The sequence below is a fragment of the Spea bombifrons genome, chromosome 3 (assembly GCF_027358695.1).
Source record: "Spea bombifrons isolate aSpeBom1 chromosome 3, aSpeBom1.2.pri, whole genome shotgun sequence".
NCBI lineage: Eukaryota > Metazoa > Chordata > Amphibia > Anura > Pelobatidae > Spea > Spea bombifrons.
Genome location: NC_071089.1, coordinates 52,355,948 through 52,370,210, shown reverse-complemented (window position 1 = coordinate 52,370,210; position 14,263 = coordinate 52,355,948). Strand labels below are relative to the sequence as shown.

Sequence of the window (14,263 nt, the reverse complement as noted above, 5' to 3'; positions counted from 1 at the left end):
ATTTCCGTCCACACAAATGCCGCTCGCTTGATATTTTCTCTTTTTCGGATAATTTTCTGTACACCCTAGAAACTGTTGTGCCTGAAAACCCCAGTAGATCAACAGTTTCTGAAATATTCAGACCAAACTGCCTGGCATCCACAACCATGTCGCATTCAAAATCACTTAAATCCCCTTTATTCCCCATTCTGATGCTCGGTTTGAACTTCAGCAAGTGGTCTTGACTACGTCTACATGCTTAAATGCATTAAGTTGCTGCCATGTGATTGGCTGATTAGCTATTTGTATTAAAAAGCAATTGAACAGGTGTACCTAATAAAGTCACCAGTGAGCATCTGTGGCAAGGTTGTAGGGGTCTGCTAGGTAGGAACCTTCCCTATTGGTCGCTACAGCCACATCCCAAATATACATATATGGTTGGGAGGGTAGCTCCCCTTTTGATTGGTCCTTAAGTTATGGGACGTGGGCCGCCCCTGACCACACACCCTGCACTGTGATTGGTTGCTCCCTGTTCTAGCCCTCTCCTGATTGGTGCCAGTTAAAGTGATTAAGCTAATGTATTTATGTATTGTTCACCCTGTTCTTATCAAGATGGTCTCATGTTTAAAGTTTGTGTTTTTGGTGTACAATAAAAGAGATTCTTACTTGTTCAAGCCTAAGACCGTGTCTGTGATTTGGGGACAAGGGACACTTCATCGTGGAGTGTAACTACTTGGTAACTGGAAGTCTGGAGTATACCGAGAGGACCATAGGAGATCGCTGGAACTATTGACGGCAGACACCATCCGTCTCTTGGGACACCCGACCATTACACCTACAGGAACTTTTACAACATTGCTTTCTAAATACATAGACATTAATATGAAGTTAGTTCCCCCTTTGCAGCTTGTGGGGGTAAAACTACTCCTAAACAACAACCCCATAAACGATATATTCCCCGAAAGCACAAAAGCCCAAGGACCTCAAAGTCACCCCCTTACCTTTCCATGTGGGCCGACATGACCACAAATCTAAAAGGAACCCTGGAGTTTGAGTTTTTTTCTTTTACCTTTCCACATTTCTTGCATATACCAGGATCAATATAAGGATTTTCTTTGCCTTGCAAAGACATTGCAGCTCCTTCCCTGGGTTTTAGGGCACCCACGACATGGACTTCCCAAACTGACGGTATTTATTTATTCACAAACTAATTTAGCCTAATCTACCCCTGGTGCCTAACCCATCCAACTGCAAAAGGCTATACACATATTTCTAGAGATCACCCATCTTGATCATGACTGAACTATCCACTCAAAACACAAAATATGCTGCCCTAGGTGCGAGAAAATCTAGAACATAGTGGTGTCAGATCACGCTCCCATTCCCATTCTGGTTACAAAAATGAATATTCCCTGTAACGGGCATTGATGATTCCCCACATACCTGATGTCTAGAGATGACTTTAGCGCACACCTAGAGCATTTATAGTTCTTTGTTCATTATACATGTGGCCGATAGTTTACTCTTCTGGGAAACCTGAAGGGCACTGACGAGGGGCCATTTAATTTCCTTTACTGCAAACCAAAACAATGCTTGGTGGGATAAGTTTAATACTATCAATGATGTGGTTACTGTGGTATTTCAGTCTTTCTGCAACTCTAGACCACTATTTTCAATGGACACTGTTTGACACCCTTTTTGCAAAAAAAAATGTTCAGACTCAGTTACAACACAGGAAATAGATTCTTTGGATGAGGAATAAACAAGGTAGATTATTGTCCTCAGTGACCAAACCCAGACCCTCCAGAGAGAAATAGAGTTTCGTTCACAACACCTTTTCATTTCAGGGCACAACAAGATAATTTCCACTAACGTCTCCCTACTTCCTAAAGGCACAACTCCCCAAGTTAGCACCTAATCAAAGTGAAAGCCTCACAAGACACCCTCCCATACACCACTCTGCCCCCTCCCATACACCACTCTGCCTCTTTACCCGACTCCCTGGTGTCTTGTGAACCTCCGTTGCTGACAGGAGGCAGAGTGGTGTATGGGAGGGGGGAGAGAGGCAGAGTGGTGTATGGGAGGGGGGAGAGAGGCAGAGTGATGTATGGGAGGGGGAGAAAGGCAGAGTGGTGTATGGGAGGGGGAGGAGGCAGAGTGGTGTATGGGAGGGGGAGACAGGCAGAGTGGTGTATAGGAGGGGGAGGAGGCAGAGTGGTGTATGGGAGGGGGGAGGAGGCAGAGTGGTGTATGGGAGGGGGAGAGAGGCAGAGTGGTGTATGGGAGGGGGGAGGAGACAGAGTGGTATATGGGGAGGAGGCAGAGTGGTGTATGGGGAGGGGGAGGAGGCAGAGTGGTGTATGGGAAGGGGGGGAGGCAGAGTGGTGTATGGGAGGGGGAGGAGACAGAGTGGTGTATGGGTGAGTTATAGTGGTGTATGGGGGTATAATGAATTTCAGGTTAGCAGAGTGGTGTATGGGTGTGTAATGAATTTCAGGGAGGCAGAGTGGCATATCTGGGGGAGTTATAGTGGTGTATAGGGGGAGGTAGAGTGGTGTATGGGGGTATAATGAATTTCAGAGTGGCATATCTGGGGAGGCAGAGTGGTGAATCAGGGAGTATAATGAATTTCAGGGTGGTGCAGGGCATTTATGGGGGCAGAGTGGCATATCAGGGTGCACAGTGGCATTTAGGGAGGTATAAGGCATATCAATATTAGGCATATCAGGGGGGCATAAGACATATCTGGGGGTAAAAGGTATATCAGGGGGCTCAGTTGCATATCACTGGCATATAAGGAGTATAAGGCATATCGGGGGCACAGTGGAATCTCTGGCATATAGGAGGTGTAAAGCATATCTGGGGGCAGAGTAGCAAGCTGGGGGTCAGATGTGCATAACTGGGGGCAGTTTGGTAAATAAAAGAAAATATAAACAAGGCTTTTTTCGCATAGTTTTTATTAAATATGAAAAATAGTTAACATATAAATTAATATTTACTAATAATTAAAATAATAATTACTTTGTATTAAAACCTAGTTTGAGAAACAGTGTGTTTGGGTTCTTGTAGCTTTTATTATTATGTCAGTAAAATAAGAAGGTGAATAGAGAAATGCCATTGTGATAAAGAGATGAAAGTGTAAATTGTAAGTTTTTTAGTACATTATTTTAAATTGCATTTTTTTATCCGATTAATCGAAAAAGAGAATCGGCCAACTAATCGATTATTAAAATAATCGTTAGTTGCAGCCCTACTATATTTTAAAGGTACAAGAACCCAAACACAGTATTTGCCCCCCAGATATGCCCCATACCTCCACATATGCCCCATATCCCCCTGCCCCCAGATATGCCACATATCCCCTGCCTCCCAAATATGCCACATACCCCAAATATTTGCCACTCTGCCCTCCTGATATGACACTCTGCCCCCGATATGCCTTATAGCCCCTTGATATGCCACATACCCCACTATAACACACTATAACACAATGGACACATACACTCTCAATCTGGCACTACAATACAGTACACATACTGGCTCTGGCATTATACTGTGCTTTTACACACACTGACTCTAGCACTATACACATACACACATACAGACTGACTCCAGCACTCTGACGCTATACTATACACTTGTATACACATACATACACTACTGCACGTTATGCTACACTGGAAAGTAGAAAACGCAGGAAAGCTTAGGGTGCCGTATCCACAATGGTGGCCCTGGCCAGCTTTTACTCCATATCCTGCAAAAGTCTAGGCGCCAGGAAGTGGTTTCTAGTGGCCATGGCTGGGTTTGGGGAGCCCTATATCAGGAGGAAATTCAACACGACAGATTTGCTTCAGACTGAGTTACTGGTCATCCAATCTCACAAACTTATAGAAGGAACGGTTAAACTGATCCCAGCTACCTCATACACTGAAAATCGATCATGGTCATATATTAGGCAGGCATGAGTGGGCTTGGTGCAAAGGCTTGTGTCCAAAGGGCAAGACTGAGAATGAAGACTTCGGGCACTTCTTCTGCAGGTGCCCAGTTATGAAATAATTTTGGGTGGTAAAATCGAGTGGTTTGCAGAATCTCACTTGACCTGTAATTTTATTTGCATTCCCAGGATGTTTTATTTGGCATTAATACCACTCAAGGCAGGATCTGGTGATATTGATGGTAGTGCACAAAACTATTGTATTTCCCCATGTATAAGACGCCTTTGTTTCAAAAAATTTGTGGTGTAAAAACAGGGTGCGTTTTATACCGTGGTTGTAGATTTTTTTTTCTCTCGCTTACCTCTGTGTTGCTCAGCAGCGTCTCTTGTTTCGTTGAGGAGACACAGGAATCCAGTGGAGTAACGTGAATGTACGTCACATCAAATGACTCTGCTCCTTCCTGCTCCCCTGGGCTGGACAAGAGAAGTTCACACAGAGTTCGAGCAATGCAGAGGGAAACAAAGTCTGCGAGCGGCACCGGAAGATCTGCAGTTCAGCAGAAATGTTTTACCATTTATAAATGTATTTATTGCAAACAAGGAACCAACAATTTGGCCACTGCAAATTCGTTGGCTGCTTATGCTAGCATAAATATACAAACACAGACATGATTCAATACAAAAAACATATATCATACTATCAATACAGAAAACTCTTTCTTCCACAGGGCCTACTGTTCTGAGGTCTTTGTTCTCCAACCTGTATCTGAATATCTGTGCCCCACCAAGTGTCCAATAAACCTATGTTCCCAAGTGTTCTATTATACTTCCTATCCAGGTTTCCCCAGATTTTCTTATTTTATTTAACATAATTATAAGTTTCCTATCCAAATGAAATTCCACTAGGTTACCTTCAGCGTCTATCCATTTTCTGGTAAGCAGCACATGTGCTCTCATGTGCTTCCAACTCTTTCTCCTCCAACCATCAATCTTGAACCCTGCTGGCTCCCTTCCAGCATTAGGAGATTTGCAAAGTGTTTAACATGTAGTGTGTCCAGATTGTAGAGACTAAAATGCACGACTGTTCATTTAACTCCATGTTGCTAAACCAGAATCCATGTAGGATCAAAAGATAATATCCAACAGTTTTTGGAAAACATATCAACCATGAAAGGTTGAAAGGTAATAGATTTCCAGAACCAAAACAGATATAACTTAGCCTTACTACAGCAAGGTTCCTCTTTGTTACATATCGGATGGCTAACTCATAGCATACTCTGATAATCTTTTCCCTTCCCTAGCCTACCTTGACCGACGCCTCTGCGCAATGTGCGTAGAGAACCTATGGAACCGGCTGCGGTGATGCACGTAGAGCCGGCACTTCAGCCAGTGCATCTCCGTCATAGAAGCCCCGGCTGAAGTGTATGAGTCTGCGTGAATGAGGGAATGAATGAATGAATAAGTGTGTGATAGCATAGTGTAGGGGTTGCAGGGCACAGGGAGGCTGAACGTGATGTGCATGTGTTGGCTGCTTGTGCATGATAGGAGTGTGGTTTCTATATTAAATATACATGATTGCTAACAGCAACAACACTCCTATCATGTCCAGGCATACCCAGATTCTAGCACAGCTAACATCACACTCATACTGGAACCTGGGCAGGTTGGAGAACAAAGACCTCAGAACAGTAGGCCCTGTGGAAGAAAGATATTGATAGTATGATATATGTTTTTTGTATTGAATTAAGTCTGTGTTTGTATATTTATGCTAGCATAAGCAGCCAACGAATTTGCAGTGGCCAAATTGTTGGTTCCTTGTTTGCAATAAATACATTTATAAATGATAAAACATTTCTGCTAGCAACTACGTCTCCTCTTGGAGGAAAATTATATAGGTGACAAAAAGCGCACTTAGCTTTTGGTGAGAATGCAAAAAGCACCACATTTATTAGAAATATGGAGCAGAAGCACAAATGATTGGCACAAGAGTTGCTAAAGTGTCTCTTTCACCTATACAGAGTTGATAATATGACTAATCATACATTGTACTAGCTGAATTGCAATCTGGTATATGAATCAAGAGGAAAAATTCCTTGAAGTATGTGTTGCCATGTCTGGAAAAGCAATTTGTAATTTCCTATTACCGGTATTATTATTATGACTTTACTTTGTGACTTGGGTATGCACTATATGTGAATTGCCCTGTACTCTGTCGCTGTACTTACATGGTAGGTCCAGCTTTATGAATGAGTTGTACTGATGATGCTTTTGCTCTGTATCAAAGTACATTGTATGTTATATTGATGTTATCATATTATTAAAATAAATCTATTTAAAAAATATGCTGTCATTGTTATACAGCATAAGAAAGTTAAATATTATAACACAATATTTAACTTTCACTTATTTTTATGGTGTGCCTTTTTTATTGATAAATATGAGGCAAATCCAATATGTATCTTGATCTATACAACTGCTTCCATTACTTCTAGCACATTTGAACCAATTTCAAGATACATCATTCGTAATGTAAACTCTTTAAACAGTCTCTTTAGAATGCAAAAGTCCATTAACTGGCACAGTAAGATATACTATTAAAGATAGCCTTCCCAAGTCTTATACTTGGAGATCATGCAGAGACAGACAGATGAGTGGTTGCTTTGCAAATACCCCATCAGTCCCCTGAACTAAATGTAAAGTAATAAGCACGGGTGGACAGATTTCTAGCAGAGATGTCAGGTGACAGATGTCAGGAGCAACTTTATTTCTTCATGATTGGTTACCATGCCACAGATCTACATTACACAAATCAAAAGGTTCCAATGGCACTATTTGAGAAATGAGCGTTAACAAGAATTACAGAATTTGCTAGCAGATAATCATTCGATTTTTGCCTGACTTATGCTACAGTCCTTGGTCTTGCCACGTATTCAGGATAGCTTTATGGCAGTCTAATGTATTAACCTCTACAATGTCTTCTGTAATGATGCCCCTTTATAAAGTAAAACATCTCACATTAGCTGTTAAACACAATACATTATCTCTAAGCAACTAACTTTTAATTTTATTCTGTTATTTTGTACTAACAAGTCTCTTCTTTTTAAATCTAGTTCATTTGTGTATGTTGTCGAATCCCTTTATGTAACTGAAGAGACCTAGCTCAAGGAGTTCTCCAACATTTTTTCTAACTATCCTCCATAGAAAAAAAAATCTCCAGAACATATTTCACATGTAATTGACTGGCATGTGTAAAGTACACATGTGTCAAGAACAAATGTATCACATCTTTACCCTAATCCACTGTATCGGTCACACTACAGAAGAATGTGATGTGTGCTAAGAGTTGCATGAAGACGCCTGTGCACAGTAGGCAATTAACTATTATGTTACTGTATTTTCATTCAGTTGTCACACAAAGACATACATAAGTTTATTATTAGGTACACAAGAATCTAGGTCACAGGACTGGCAGTGTGTTTGGTTTGCAAATTACATCTGATAGCATATGTTATGTTATGCAGCAAAGTATACATCTGTGTCAAGTGCACCCTCCACTGCCCAAACACTTCCAATTAAGAATGCCTATCATCTCATTTTCTAAACAGGAAAAAAATAAAATAATTCCCTTTTGTGATTTATGATCCTAGTGGATCAGCTGGGAAAGCCATATCATATAGACTAATTGATTGTGTGCAGGAAAACACATGGCAAGAGCAAATTGTGGAATTCAATGTAATTTATGTGTGTTTGCATTTAAAGGGGAACTTTCACCTAAAAATTAAAGCATAACTAAAGATTAATTTATTAATCAGAACTACCTCACACCTTTAGTTTTTCTTCTTTTAATCGGGCAAGGTTCAGTCCTTGGAGAAGATAGTCTAATATGGTTGCCTGCTACCAGGGCAACATTGTTAAAACAAACAGAAAAAAACACTTAATGTTGGCAGCTGTTTTATTGTGAGATCAGTTGGACAACATGCAGGAAAAAGGTCTCAGAATCATTTTTTTGTAGGCCGGTGTGCCTTTTGCAGTTTGTATATACATGATACATTTACTACCGGGGTCAGTGTGTTTTGTCTCTATTATTTTTATTTATTTATCTGATATGGCAAGCATGTGGACATATTATGAGTTTTTGTGTATGTCTACCATAATATCATTCAATGCAAAGTCTGCCTTAAATGAAGCATCTATGAGTTGATTAACTTGCCCTAAAATAATAATAAAAAAAATACCCAAAAGAAAATACAGGGATAAATATGTCCGATCTCCTGGCACTCACTGCATCATCAAGATGAAAAAATAAGCAATCAATGAAGTTAACAATATTACTATAGTGACCTGGAACTTGTAGAATAATCTTTCTGTGTACCATTGAAACTATATATTAAATAAAATTCAAAATAAATACAAATATACAGATAAATAAAGAAATCTATTTTAAGCTATAAACTTGCCATAAAAGCATTGTATTTATTAAAAACAAAGAAAATCTGAAGCACAACAAAAACAGACATACAACTCCCACAAAACAGTTCTATTCTAAGAATTTATCAATGTACATATTTAAATCAACATTTGTAGAATTGACAAGAATTCTCTGGTAAGAAAGAGAATTATATTTTTACAAAACATACAGTATATGCATCGACAACATTGGAAATAGTTATGTATGTGAGTGTGTATTTTATGGCCCATCTATTAGGAGAGTAAAATGTACTTTCTTATTAAGCATCTGTATTTCAGAAGGTCCTGTCCAGATATCTCAATAAAAGGGAATACAATTTGTCGGGTACCCTTTCCACAGAGTCAGGTTTTAAACAAAGAACCATTTGGCCCATCTAGTCTGCCCATGTTTCCTTGTGTAAGGGAATTCTTGACCTAATCCCAAAATGAGGATAGGTTTATGCCTATTCCATACATGTTTAAATTCCCTTCACCACTACTGCTGGGAGACCATTTATCTACTACACTCTCAGTAAAGTAGAACTTTAAGCCTGGGACCCTCTAGTTTTAGACTATGACTTCTTGTTCTAACACTTCTCTTCCTTTCAAATAAGCATGCCTTCTGCACTTTCTTAAATCCCTAAGTGTTTAAATGTTTCTATTACATCTTCACTGTCTCTCATGCTACCTCCAAGCTATACATATTACATGTATAAATAAGTCTATGCCACAGCAAAACTATTTAACTGTGTACAGTTTTTATAGACAGACGTCATTTGGGGCTTTGCTATTCCCATTGCAATGATAGTCCCATTGCAATGATAGCCACTGGAAGATAATAGCACTGTAATAAAAATGAATCTGCCATCATAGACAAAACAACGCATGGTCAGCTGATGAACCGTTTAAAATATGTAAAGTCAATTTGTGGCTTATATTTGAAGAGCAAGGTTCACCTGTAAGATCAAAAATGTGTTTCATTGTTCAGTCTATTTTCATTTGAACTATATGATGTCTAATGGTTACTAAAATGTATGTTCATGTCCGAAATGAATTCCTAAAGAGTCAAAACACATGTTTTTAGTACATCCACCAAGCAGGGGCTATAACGAGGAACTCTAAGGCCTTCTTAGCACAGATGGGTTTCCTCAGATTCAGAATATAGCCATGGCCTCGGTGAATGGGCATTTTATGGTTTTTATTGACAAACACAGGATTCAACATGCTTACCACAAACAGCCACTGTCATCTAAAATTATAATTGACTACCATTATCTTTTGCCTGAGAGACCTAAAATGCATTACATCAGTTCCATGAAGGGAAAGGCCCTCTTTATAGATGGGTTATAGCCAACAAATTCATGCAATTATGAAACAAGCAAAAGCAACTCACCACTTATCTGTGGGTGGTAATGTATTGACTGGAGCTCTGGAAATGAATATTCTTGCAGAAAGCAATCCTCTTCAGGCAGCCTCAGATTCTTTATGATTCGGTTATTAACACTGACAAATCATCAAGGGAAAATACACTGCAAATAAATGAAAATAAGGTAAGCACTTCTTGAGCTTGCAACTACACAATGCACAGTGACCTAGATATTAAATGATTACCGAGTTGGAGAGAATGCAAGTCATACATAATATATATATATATCATTTTATATGTATATACCGGTGTGTGTGTGTATGTGTATATATATATATATATATATATATATATATATATATATATATATATATATATATAGAGGCACGTTGATATTTTGTGTCATTAGCCACCTCATGATGTAGCAGTATAGCCTGACAATAATTAAAAGGGAGTGTTCTTGCCTTCCCCAGATGTGCCAAATTGATACTGATTGGAAATGACCCAAAAGATGAATAATATGTATTGTACCCGGTGATATTTAGCTGTCCCCTCAGATCCACTCACACCCTTCATTCACTCACTTTAATCTTCCAATGCTGCAACGCACGGACAGCTCCGTTTGCTGATGTCTCCCTATCTATCTCCTCCCTTTTCAGCACAACAGACGCGGTTAGAGTTTAAAGCAAATGGATGCTAGAAAAAGAAGGAAACAGAAAAAATACCGTAAATCAAGCATATGAATTTGAGGTACCCAGGCGTGCCTTAAAAAAATTAAAAAAAAACACCAGAAAACTCACCTAAGGTGAAGGCTGTGGTTTGACAATCGCGCATCGTCTCTGACACGAGCCAAATGTCTACCAGGGAGCTCGTGGAAGCGAGTGCTGAGCCAGATGTGGCAAAGAAGGGAGAAATACAAAGAAAATGCCCACAGCGATTTGCCTGTTACAGCTCCCAGGCTTGAATACACCTCTAATTGATTCACTATGGAAACGCGCCGTCCTTCGCACCCACGCTCAAACCTCCCCCTCACATAGAATAGCGCCAGCGCCTTGTCGGTGCCCTGGGGAAGACCTTCCCCAAATCATACACGCGCTTACACACCCCTAATGGCGGTAGGAGGGAATCCCGCGCACGCCTGGGTGTTCGTACAAATGCCTAAGCAGAAATGACGGTCTTTACCGCGCTGCAACGACTAAGACAAGTGTGTGTGTTCATCACCCCAACACCCTCTGGATTCTTAACCGTGTGACAAGGGACTGATGTAGTGGTTACAGCCTAAACTCCTTGTACGCTCCTCATGACGTGACCGTTGGGGCTTCCGCGGATTCCCTGTTCTTTCACTGACGTCGCACAATCTTTATCTCACCCCCAGAAAGCCGACGGGCTGTGGTGGCTAAGATGCGGCGGCTCTTATTGTCCGGTTTACCCTTCTGGCGATGCTGTCGCAGCGGGCAGGTAGTGAGGAAACGCGGTTATGACAGGACCACCTCCAAGTTATTTGCCACGAATCCCCCCATGAAATGATTTATTCCACCATAAAGATAACGAAAGTTGCTTGATCAGAAATGAAATACACGTGTACTGATATATCTTCACCCGAATATTTAGAAATGTAGGGGGCGGGAGGATATTGTGTGTCACTATACATCATGACTGGTCAACCCTGGTTCGCTTCACCTGCTGGCAGTGTTAATATGGTGCCATTTCTTAAGTAACCTGGACTTGGCCCCTTATAAATTGGGTTTGCAGGAGAGTGGTGGTCTCAGCTCTCTCACTTCCCTGTTCATTATGAAAGGCCAACACTGGCATTATATAATACATTTGTATAATACATATAACTATATATAAGTATAATCTGGTGATTTAACTATACATTATACAGGACCGCCTGTACTCTTCCAGCAACAGCAGCTCATTGCGATTGACTCTTCATAATATATAACAAGAGCTGAAACACAACTCTCCCAAAATCTCCATCAGCTCTCCCCTTAATGAATAAATCCGATAGAGGAGTCAAGGAGTTTAATGCATTTCTATATGGTTTAGGGATTTAGATGGTAGTTTATTTTCTGTATATACGCACATTTATGAGACATTTTTTTTGTTGTTGTTGACTAAAACAATGCAAATTGATTCTGCTTTCAGGATGGAGTGCAGCATCGGTTAATTTTCTTACTAATGAATATTTTAGTACTCCTGCTGTTAGGAGAGACTTAGGAGATATTAGGCCAGGTCTCTGGGGAGTCCTTGTTAGCAAGTCATTTTAGGCCCGGGCAAACCAATACATAGTCCCCTTCAAATCGGTTCTAGGATTTGTATTTTGGTGCTATGGATAATACAACATTTGGTGGATATTTTCTCTATATTTGGCCCAAGAAATGTACCCTGAATGCCTTAAGTCTAAAGGCAAATATACCGTATTTCAAAATTGATGTTGCTTTTTTCTTTAAATGCCAATTACACAGCAATAGACTCCAGTCATATCTTCATTTAAGATGCACACTGGACTCCACTTTGCATGGACTCCAATGTGTTCTATTGAATTTAAAGATGGTGCATGCATTGTTTAGTTACTAGACTGACAAAACAATACTTCTTTGTCATTGTCGTCCTCCCACTGGCTGCTGTTCTTAGGTACACTTTCTGCACATGACTATAGAACTCCTGTTGAAATGAATGGGAGCAGTGACAGCCAATTGCAATTTTCAGCTAGTATACGTGACTGCGTAGCGAAGAGTAAAATACATGATGAGACATACTCACTACTTAATATTTGTTAACGTAATTTATACCTATTTTAATAAAAGAGACAAGCCAAAGAAGACATAGAATACCAAGTTTAAAATAAAAAAAATTGTAGTTTATCTGGTTGACAATGTAAGCTTTACCCCATAACTTCACAGGGGTTAGTTTTTGAACAAATGCAAAAAAGGTCAACTTATGGAGGATCCAGTTCCCTTTAAAAATGAGAGAACCAGATTTTATATTCAGATAACCGATAAACGGAACATTATATATTGTTGCTGGTACCAATGATCGAAACATCCATGGATAGATATTTTGTCCAGATGTGATGTGATTTTGTCCACAATTTTGATCCATACATTCCAACTATTGTACCTTTTCTTGTTGAAAGCACAATAATTACTTATTGGAAAACATGAGCTAATTTCCGTTTATAGGCCATTTAGCCCTCTCATCACCTGACACTCCTAAAATCAGACTTGTAAGATACGTTCAGAATCTGAACCAAACATATGTGCATTCATACTTAATAGCTATCCCACATGCAATATATACACGCTATATATATATATATATATATATATATATATAATGTTCATATATATATAATCTGTTCAATGTGAGACTACATACGGTATATGTAAAGTGAATATACACTGATATTTTTAAGTTAAATTCTTCTTCTTCTCTCTAGACACCAGCTTTATTCTCTTTTGTTACCCGGTGTGTCCAGTAAGCTTGCATAGGTGCCAGCTGGTATGCAGAAAGAACAAATCACCCTAATACACAGTTAAATGTAAGACATTATTTTCACAATTATTTTATTTGAGCAACTTTTCATATGCATTTTTGGAGGTGTTCCAAATCCAAAAAACCATGCACAAAGGAAATGTTATTTCTTATACAGAAGAATGCACATGCAACAAAATATACCATATTTCAAACATACTATTACAAAGTATGTTCAAAAGAAAGAATTTGCACTAAATTGTGGAATGTCTTGTTATGAGATTTCATTTTTCATAACCAAATTTATTTATGGGTGCCACCTAGCAATACACGTTAGTATTACCCCCAGAGACATGTGGAAAGATCTTAAACTCTGCGCTCAACAAATAACACCAATGATATGTCATGTAAGTCTAAGGAGGTATATTCGCTAAGCATAGTTTGCATGTGAGTTGACCAGTTCAACTGACCACTAACCGATTTCACTGTTCCATTGAGCTTCTTCTGCAATAACGTTTGACTTAGCCCAGAACAATGCACAGTTAAAGAAGAGATGCAACAATACGTTATACAGGGCGAGAGGAATGTAGCAATGCATTATACAGGGTCAACTCAGCCCTTCATGCAGGAGATTGCTGGTGATGGCCATTTATAATCCATACTGAAGTCACCTCACCTGCAAACACATGCTTTAATGGATATAGTTTGAAGTGCTTGATATACAGTACGACAATCTCCCTGTGCTAAACCACAAAACCCCTCTCAATGCTATGACACAAATAAACCACTTTATTTCGTATTAGGAATCGACATTAAACACATGACAGACTATCACATTAAAATACTGTGAAACGATACTTAAATAAACTCATAGTAAACACTTAAGTCTTAGCTTAGACTAGTACAATAATATCCTCCACTGAAGCTACTTAAATCTAATGACACATTTAACAGACAAAAAAATTGCAAGTGAATATTAACGGAACAATTTTATGGCTTTTTAACATAAACACAACATCTGGCTTTGGAATACAGGTTTACAGGGAATGGTGAAATGTAAC

At 39.3% G+C, this 14,263-nt stretch overlaps 1 protein-coding gene across 2 annotated transcripts in view; it reads right to left on the bottom strand.

Moving 5' to 3' along the window:
- The window catches only part of GNG4 (G protein subunit gamma 4), a 34,487-nt gene extending 23,586 nt beyond the window's left edge, over positions 1-10,901 (bottom strand). The window contains exons 1-3 of one of the 2 annotated variants that reach the window (XM_053461197.1): positions 10,526-10,901; positions 10,257-10,421; positions 9,753-9,888 (exon numbers count right to left, since the gene is read on the bottom strand). The gene's annotated coding sequence lies outside the window, so the exon portion shown is untranslated. Of the gene's footprint in view, positions 1-9,752; positions 9,889-10,256; positions 10,422-10,525 lie in introns of those variants that run through there. The other variant, XM_053461198.1, reaches the window with a different exon arrangement.
- Between the last annotated feature and the right edge of the window lie 3,362 nt (positions 10,902-14,263).